Below are 8,626 nucleotides of genomic sequence, written 5' to 3'. Positions count from 1 at the left end.
ATTCAACTGATGGGTGAAAAATAGTTCTTTGTTGAGCACAAATGCCCAAATAGTTATGTGATGAGCACTTTAAGTCTAATCAAGTAAAAAAGAGAGGTGATGGGTTTACTGTCCCCACAAGGATAGCTTAATAGTTTGGGGCATTGTTCAAGCAACCGACAACATGACCGACAACCTACTCCCACGTTTTGAAGTAGATCTGCCCATAATCCATGTACTTGTGATGTTCAACATTTTGGCCAGCTAGCATGTAAGCAATTTAAGCCATTAGGAGATTGAAGAGGCTTTGTAAGATGAATTAACCTTGGGGATATCAACTTGTGATTGCAGTGGTCACTTAAATTCCAAAACTCATATTAACTGGCAAATGTGGTTGACCAGGAAGAATCTCCGGAGAAGAGCTGTTCAGATCATTCCGTCATATTGTGGCAGGTGGCTAATAATAAATGTATGTTAACTCCTTCGGCGCTAATGACAAGGTCAGCTCGTCATGGGCGTAACCTGCGCTACGCGGATGATGAGCTGACCTTGTCACGTAACGCGCGATTTTTTAAATCGCAGCGCGCAGCGGGAAAACCGCTAGCGCGCATGCGGTTAAATGGCGTGCAAGTAGGGCATTTGACTCAGCGAATAGCTATTCCCTGATGATTTGTAGAGGGCGTGCTGTACTGCTGTGGTGCTAATCAAGCAACAGTCTGATCTTCTCATATCATGTGAATAGTTGAGGAATGATTGAGGTTTACCCTGCATTCCCAATCAACAGCAGGCCTGAGTCGGGTCTGTCATTAAGACTTGAGGGCTGGTGCCTACATTTAGATGAGAGTGGTAATGATGGCATACTTCAGTGTTTGGTAGACAACACACATTATTAGTGATGCACTGATAACAGTGACGTTGGTTGGAGTTAAGGAAGATAGATCCTGCTGAACAACTTTCACAGTGCAGATATCATTTGGGGGATGCTGAGTTTCTGAATTAAGATAATAGCTCTGAGATATCTTTCTCTAGCACATAATAACATACAGAAAATGGTGGATACTGGGAATGTGCAACAGTATCTTTAATTGCACTATGAGGGCCTTCGTGTTCTTCCACTTTGTTCCTAAATAACAAAAAAAAAGCATTTATGGACTCCCTTTATTTGTAGATTTTCCCTGGGTAATCTTTCTGTTTCATGATTCTTTTTTGTCCGTAATCAAGCTGCACTCTTTGCAAGGAAGTTAATCCTGTTCCTAACAGTGGTCAGCCCCACGTTTTATTATCCAATGTGCCTTTTTGCTAGTGGCATGGCTAGCTACTTACAGTGATGAACCAGGTATTTGACCTGGGTTCATACCCCAGACAACCAAAAACCCAATTTCTAACAGATTTAGGGGGTCATTATGATGGCGGATTTTCTGCTTACTCCGGGCCGGCGGAAGCCACCGCCGGCCCGGAGTATGCGGGAAATCTGCCGAGGAGGCCTGAAAGACCCACCGCCAAATCAGGATGGCTTGTTGGTCTCACAATCTGTCCGCCGCTTTTCCGCCGCGGTCGGAAGGCGACCACGGCGGAAAAGCACTAACATGGCAGGCGGTGTCTATCAGACACCGCCAGCCATATTAGGATGTAGGGAAAGTCATGCTTTTCCGCGGCGGCTTTTCCGCCGTGGAAGAGCATACGGACAATCACTTTGGGGGCCCGTTGCGGGCCCCCTGGGTGAAGGTTGCGTAGGGGGTGCACATGGGGGGTACCTATGGTACCCCCCTGCCTTTGCGTGCACGAAGCGGCAGGCACCGCGCGGTGCCTGCGGCTTTGTGCATGCAAATGCACAGCTTTCGTTTTTTAGGTTTCGACCTGGCGAGGGCACGAAGTGCCCCTCCCAGATCGAAAACTTTTGTCAACAGTATGGATGTCGGCACCGCCTCTGTCTCTCATTGGCTAGCTCCATAAATGGAGGCTAGCCATTGGGAGACAGAGGCTGTCAATCGCGCTTTCTCGAGAAAATGCGATTCGGGGGCGTTTCTCTGGCTTTTTTTAAGCCCCGCCCCTTTGTCCCGGGCCGCGCTGTCATTGGCTACCGGCCCGGGCACCCCCGTGACGTCATTCCCCGGGCCGCGCTGTGATTGGCTGGCCGGCCCGGGACCTGACTTGTTTTGTTTGTTTTCGTCGCCATGTTTTTTTCATTCAGGACACCAAACTCCAGGCTGATGCTTCTCCCGTATGCCGAGGCCCCCTCTCACCACACCGGATCAGGTATTCAGCCTCCGAAAATCACACTGGGTTAATCTTTTAGGCATGATTCAGAAAGCCACTTACAGTTTAAAATGGTTCTATTTAGGTACAAGCCATACAGACTTCTGTGACCACAAAATATAAAAGTGTATGCGCAAAGTCTGACAGCTGGCTACTGGAAGAAAACATTTAAGGGCAACCACTAATCGACACCACCAAGGGGGGCGGGGTGGATTAAAAAGGTGAGAAAAACAACGTTTAGAGGAGAAAAATGCGGGCGGGAGGTTCAGGGAGGTCAAGCCGCGCTCAGCTAGTGGTACCCCCTCGCCCTCACAAGGACATCCCGTTTCAATCACGAGCAATGGTGTTGAATCAACAACGTATTAGCATCAACAACGTATTAGCGTCGAGATTTACTCCATGCTGGGTAGACCATAAAGCAGCTTTTAATCACGAAATCAGGCACGGGGAGATTAGGTGATGTGCCCAAAATCACAGGCTGTTGAGGCAATGCCAGGACTCGAACCTGGTTAACAGTTGCAAAATCGGCGGTTCCCAGTTGCATAGTCGGCAGCTGTGGCTCGAACACCAAGATCTCGCCCTATCGAAAGAAGAAGCCACACCGATGACACCACCAAGGGGGGCGGGGTGGATTAAAAAGGTGAGAAAAACAACGTTTAGAGGAGAAAAATGCGGGCGGGAGGTTCAGGGAGGGCAAGGCGCGCTCAGCTAGTGGTACCCCCTCGCCCTCACAAGGACATCCCGTTTCAATCATGAGCAATGGTGTCGAATCAACACTGTATTAGCATCAACAACGTATTAGCTTCGAGATTTACTCCATGCTGGGTAGACCATAAAGCAGCTTTTAATCACGAAATCAGGCACGGGGAGATTAGGTGATGTGCCCAAAATCACAGGCTGTTGAGGCAATGCCAGGACTCGAACCTGGTTAACAGTTGCAAAATCGGCGGTTCCCAGTTGCATAGTCGGCAGCTGTGGCTCGAACACCAAGATCTCTCCCTATCGAAAGAAGAAGCCACACTGATGACTTTACGTGGGATAAAATAAGTAGGAGACCTCTAAAAAGGGTATGGCCTAAGAGGTTTAGCAATTTTTATGTATTTTTATATAGCGCGGACTTTACCCAAAGGTGTCACTGCGCTTCACAATAGAACCAAGTACGTTACATGAGGAGAATATAAAAAATGTACACGTTACAGAAACAAGAACAGGACATGGCCTAAAAAGTAAACTTAAATCACAAATTCAATTGAAGCTCGTGACTATTGTTCTGTAGAGTCCAGTGTTTGACGAGCAAGTGTTCGGCGCACTTTTATTACCCAATGTGACTGACTGACACCTTCAGAAAAACGCGGTCTACAGCCTCCGCTCCAGCGCTTGCAATTATGCAAGTGATTAACAGCCACTCACAAAGTGAACTCAGAGATACAGAGACTCGGCTCCATATAAGAGCAACATGCTGCACAAGAAAAACTATAAATCAATATCCTGGAAAAAGCAAACAATCAAAGAATGCACGATTAACACAATTTGAAACGTAAACAGGTCCTGCATCCTTGAGATGGAATTCCTTAACGTTTGTACAGTTATTGTTAAAAAAAAATCGGAGTCTGCCTGTAGCATTAAGCTCACGAGGACCCGACAGGGGCCTGTTACAATGTCAGTTTTTAATGACTGGCGGGCTAAGAACCAGAGGGACCCAATCCCTTTGAATTGACCTTTGAGTGTCAAAGAAGGGTAATGTGGAGTGATTCTGAATGGGAAGCCGAATGAAATCCGTGGGGATGAAACTATCAGAAAACAACGCCCCTTCGACCACTGCACACATCATACTCTTCTGTCCTGAAGGAAGTCCACCACACACTTTGTGGTCCGTCAAGTTGCTTCCCACAAACGTTGACTAAACAGCAAACGTGCGACTGTGAGGGTCTCTTATCTCCGGAGGAGTGGCGGAAATGGAAATGAAGGCCGAAACAACAAGCAACGCGGAAAGCCTCTTTGTACAACTAAAGAGGAACCTTCTTGCAGGTTTCTGTTTTGGGAAGTTGGGGGTTGGGGGTAGGCTTAACGAAATAGTGGATTTTCCCACCGCCACCCTCTGGGCCTGCCCTACTCAATTATTAGAGCCAGGTCACAGCAGCCCCGAGGGAAGTAGTGGGGGACACATCATGGCACAAGGCTGAAAATTGCCTTATAGGCATCTACCCACGGAGGAAGGGTCATGAAGTCTAGGCCAAATTTGCAGACGTGGCTCTCATTTTAGCTAAGCGCAGCATCACCAGGAGGTGGAAATCCGCTACCCTCCCTTGGCGCCTAAAACTGTCCCCTGCCATGCACCCTACAAAGCCTCAACTTAATAAACGGTCCCTTCTCTGTGTGCTTCGAGGCCGTAAAATGTAAGCCTAGGCACAAATGGATGGTTGGATTTGTGGGGTAAAGTTTTATTTAATGTGATTTTATGTAGCGCGAACTTTACCCGAAGGTGTCAGAGCGCTTTACATAAGAACCAGTTGCCAAACCTAAAGACTTTGATTTACATGCGTTAAGTAAAAGATACAAACAGGAAAACAATTGAAATGTACTAGATGTAGTCACACAAAGAAGAGACTGTTGATTCTCGTTATATTTCTATATACATATGGAAGGGATATGAATAGATGTACTGCAAGAGTCACATAGGAATGTTAGAGTAGATAGGTCTACTGCATATACTAGTGAATACAGTCATCTCTATATACAGAAAAAATGAGTTATATTTAGAGGGGTCGGAGTGGGACACAGTGGGTGGATGGATGCATGATGGATGGTATGCGTGGATGTATGGGTGGATGCATGGATGGGGTGTTGGATGGGTTGGTGGATTGCATACATTGTTGAGGGATTGGCTGTATATATGCATCTATCCATCCACCCATTCATGCATCTATCCATACACCCATCCATACACCCATCCATGCATGCACCCATGCATGCATCCACCAACTCATCCATGCAAGCATTACAACAAGAGCCCGCAGCTCTCCTTCGTCTCTCCTCGCCCCCCCTTCCCTGAGCCCGCAGCTCTCCTTCGTCTCTCCTCTCCCCCCTTCCCTGTGCCCTGCCCTGCTATTGTAAATGACAATGCCATTTATTTATGTTAAAAAAAACAATCTAATGCAGAGGAGGAACTAAGTATTACTTTTTATGGGGTCGCGGTACTTTTAAAAATCATACTGAAATGGTCTGCCGTGACTTCTACGTGCCCTCCAGCCACCTCCTACACAGCTGTTAGCCTCTAGTGGTGCAGACGCACACCATGCCAGCTTACTGACTGCTCCTCCACCCTCCCCTCCTGCGCCCTCCCCTCCCCAAGCCCCACCTTCCCCGTGGGTGGGTTGGTATCTCCTCGTCAGCCTCGCTGAGCCCTGCACGTGCAGTGGTAGCCCCTTCCCGCATGAATATGGAATAGGCTGCACGAGGACAGCTATTGACATTGTAAATGACAATGCCATTTATTTATCTGTTTTCAAAACCAACACATAAATAAACAATTTGTCAATTACAATGCCAATAGCTCTAACTTTGTCAAAGGCGAAACCGTTGCATTGTAAATGCTTGTTTTCATTGCGGCGGGTGCTGCTTCAAGCAGCACCCGCCGCAATGTAAAACATACAGGATGTGACCGCCAGGGTGGCGGTCACATCCTAATTGCCATGAAGGGACCGCCGCTGCCCATGCGGACGGTCCCTCCTACTCAGGGGTGGCGGACGGACGCAAGTCCGTCCGCCATCCTAATCGGCCCCATAATGTGTTAGGGGTTCAACTGCTCAACAGCATCCATGATTTGTTTTTCTAAATCTCTTGTGACTTTTTAAATAGAATGATAAGAGATCAAGAAGACTTGAAAAAGCATGAAAAAATATGAATCTCAGTTTAATATCTTCAAAACCAAAATGATGACACAAATTGGTGCAAACCCCATATTCAATAAGTAATTTGACTTGCTTGTTTCTGGACCTAAAGAAGGGCAGGCAGTCTGGAATCTGCAGATCTAGGAGAAAGTAATATCAGATCACTTGTGCGACCATGCAAATGCTTTGTCTACCGTGAAAGACGGACTATCCATGCCTTTTTCTAGTGTTCTTTGAACATTGGTGTCAAAATAGGCTTTGCTTTTAATGAGGCCCCCAAGATAAAGGCAGATTTAGAGATAGTTAGGAGGATTTTTTGGTAAACGGAGGAATCTATTGGGATGCTGATGTGGCTTGTTTGATGGTGGTGACCTAAAGCACACATGAAGGCAGTAGAAGATCCATTGTCAGGTTTGGTAGAAGATAATGAAATGTATTTGATATTGTTTACTGCGCCACTAATGCTGTATTTCTGAGCAGGATTTTGTAATTTTCAGCACACTAGTCTGTGCTGTAAGGTCTTGCCACACCAACTTTATGTCATTGAAATACAAATTGTTTCGAGCTGAGAACTACAAGCAATAAAAGCGAAAGTTGCTCCCTCCAGGGAATGGTCTTTAAACGATGAGGCGATGAAGGGACTGTTAGCCTCAGTTCCCCTCATTGATCCATTCGTTGGAGCAGTTGGAGGAGTGTGGCTCAATGGTTAGAGCGGCAGACCCTGATGCAGAGTTCTGGCCTGGGACCAGGGTTCGATTCCCACCTCAGCAGGGCCTCGGGCTCAATTTCCTCGGACCTGTTAATTCTCGCCTCAGTGCCTATTCTAATCACGGGACTCACGCTGCAACTCTGGGCAATAGCTTGCTTAGCCTCCACACCGGCCCCAACAGCCCTAAGGATGCCTGGCTTCACCCTGGGGGTGCCCAGGAGTGGACACTTCACAGGGAAAGCCAGGAGGAGTTCCACAGCGGTTTGAGTATCAGCGCTAGGAAGCCGAATAGGCGACACCGCAAGGTGACCATCTGGTGACAGTGCGCTCTATAAGTACCATGACATTTACATTTACAAGTAATCAGCTCTTCTGGCTTGAACCACAGGTTGATCTCCTTTTTGGCACTTGCCACAGAGTCCCTGCCATGGCATATGTTCCTGCCAACTTGGATGGAGAAGTCTCTGCGGATGGTCCCTAGTTTTGGAATCAACCGGGTTGGTCTCTCCCAGCATTACCCGGCCAGTCTTCACCACATTAAATCCTTCCCAGACCATAGGCACAACAGGGCTAGAGCCCATGTATTTCACCAAGCCAGGGTAGAACGGGCGATCCTTCAGGTCAATGTAATGTTCCTTCAGAAGTTCACTGGAGGCCTGCATAAACTTCATGGACAGCAGCCGGTAGCCCTTCTGCTCAAAGCGCTTAATTATCTCTCCCACCTGGCCCCGTTGAACACCATCTGGCTTGATGCAAATAAAGGTGCGTTCTGTGATGCTGTTACCAGACATGTTTCTGCTGCAGGAAGTGCTGTCAACTCCATCAATGTAAGCAGTGCTGAGCAAGAAGGAGCAAAAGAGCAACTTCATGTCATTGGCATACATCAGAGTGATTAATCTATGATCAAGTCATGTATGTTTGAAGCATGTTGACTAGGGGTCAAAAGAAAGAGATTTTGTGAGAGGTATCGACACTCTTGCTTTCAACTCACATTGTACAGGCTGATGAAGAATAGACTCAGGCTGAAATGTGGGAAGTTGGGCCCCGTTATGAGCAGCAGGAATGGCAGAAAGAGTTTTGTTGGCACTCTCCTACACACTGTCTGGGATCACTGAAACAATATCGATGACACAAATATAGAACTACCTAAATATCGAGTAAAAAATATAGAATACGAAAATATGGACTTCCTATCTCCAAACAGGTAAGTACAAAAATATCGAATCAAAAATATTGTTGTAAAAAATATAGATTTCTTTTAATGCTTTAAAGTAAAAATACTTAAATAAACTTAAAATTAATAAATAATTAATGTAAGTAAAAAAATATACAAATTGATGTATTCTTATATAAATATATATATATATATATATATATATACATGTAATATTAATAAAAAATATAAAATATTTTTACCGTAGGATAGCGGAAAGAGTAAAATTTACTGTTACCACTCCAGTGAGTGCAACAGTAGAGAAAAGAGAAAGCGTTGGATAGCGTAGGGAGTAAAAATGACTATTCCCACTCCAGAGAGGGCAACAGTAGGGAAAGCGTTGGATAGCGTAGGGGTAAAAATTACGATTCCCACTCCAGAGAATGCAACAGTAGGGAAAGCGTTGGATAGCAGGAGGATAAAAATTACTATTCCCACTCCAAAGAGTGCAACAGTAGGGAAAACGTTGGATAGCGTAGGGGTCAAAATTACTATTCCCACTCCAGAAAGTGCAACAGTAGGGAAAGCATTGGATAGCGGGAGGGTAATAATTACTATTCCCACTCCAGTGAGTGCAAC

At 46.1% G+C, this 8,626-nt stretch overlaps 1 pseudogene; it reads right to left on the bottom strand.

Annotated features, from left to right (window-relative positions):
* Positions 1-6,775: 6,775 nt before the first annotated feature.
* Positions 6,776-7,634, bottom strand: LOC144824887 (nucleoside diphosphate kinase B-like; annotated as a pseudogene).
* Between the last annotated feature and the right edge of the window lie 992 nt (positions 7,635-8,626).

This window comes from Lissotriton helveticus, chromosome 3_1 (genome assembly GCF_964261635.1).
Source record: "Lissotriton helveticus chromosome 3_1, aLisHel1.1, whole genome shotgun sequence".
NCBI classification, from domain to species: domain Eukaryota; kingdom Metazoa; phylum Chordata; class Amphibia; order Caudata; family Salamandridae; genus Lissotriton; species Lissotriton helveticus.
This window is presented reverse-complemented; position numbering and strand designations above follow the sequence as displayed.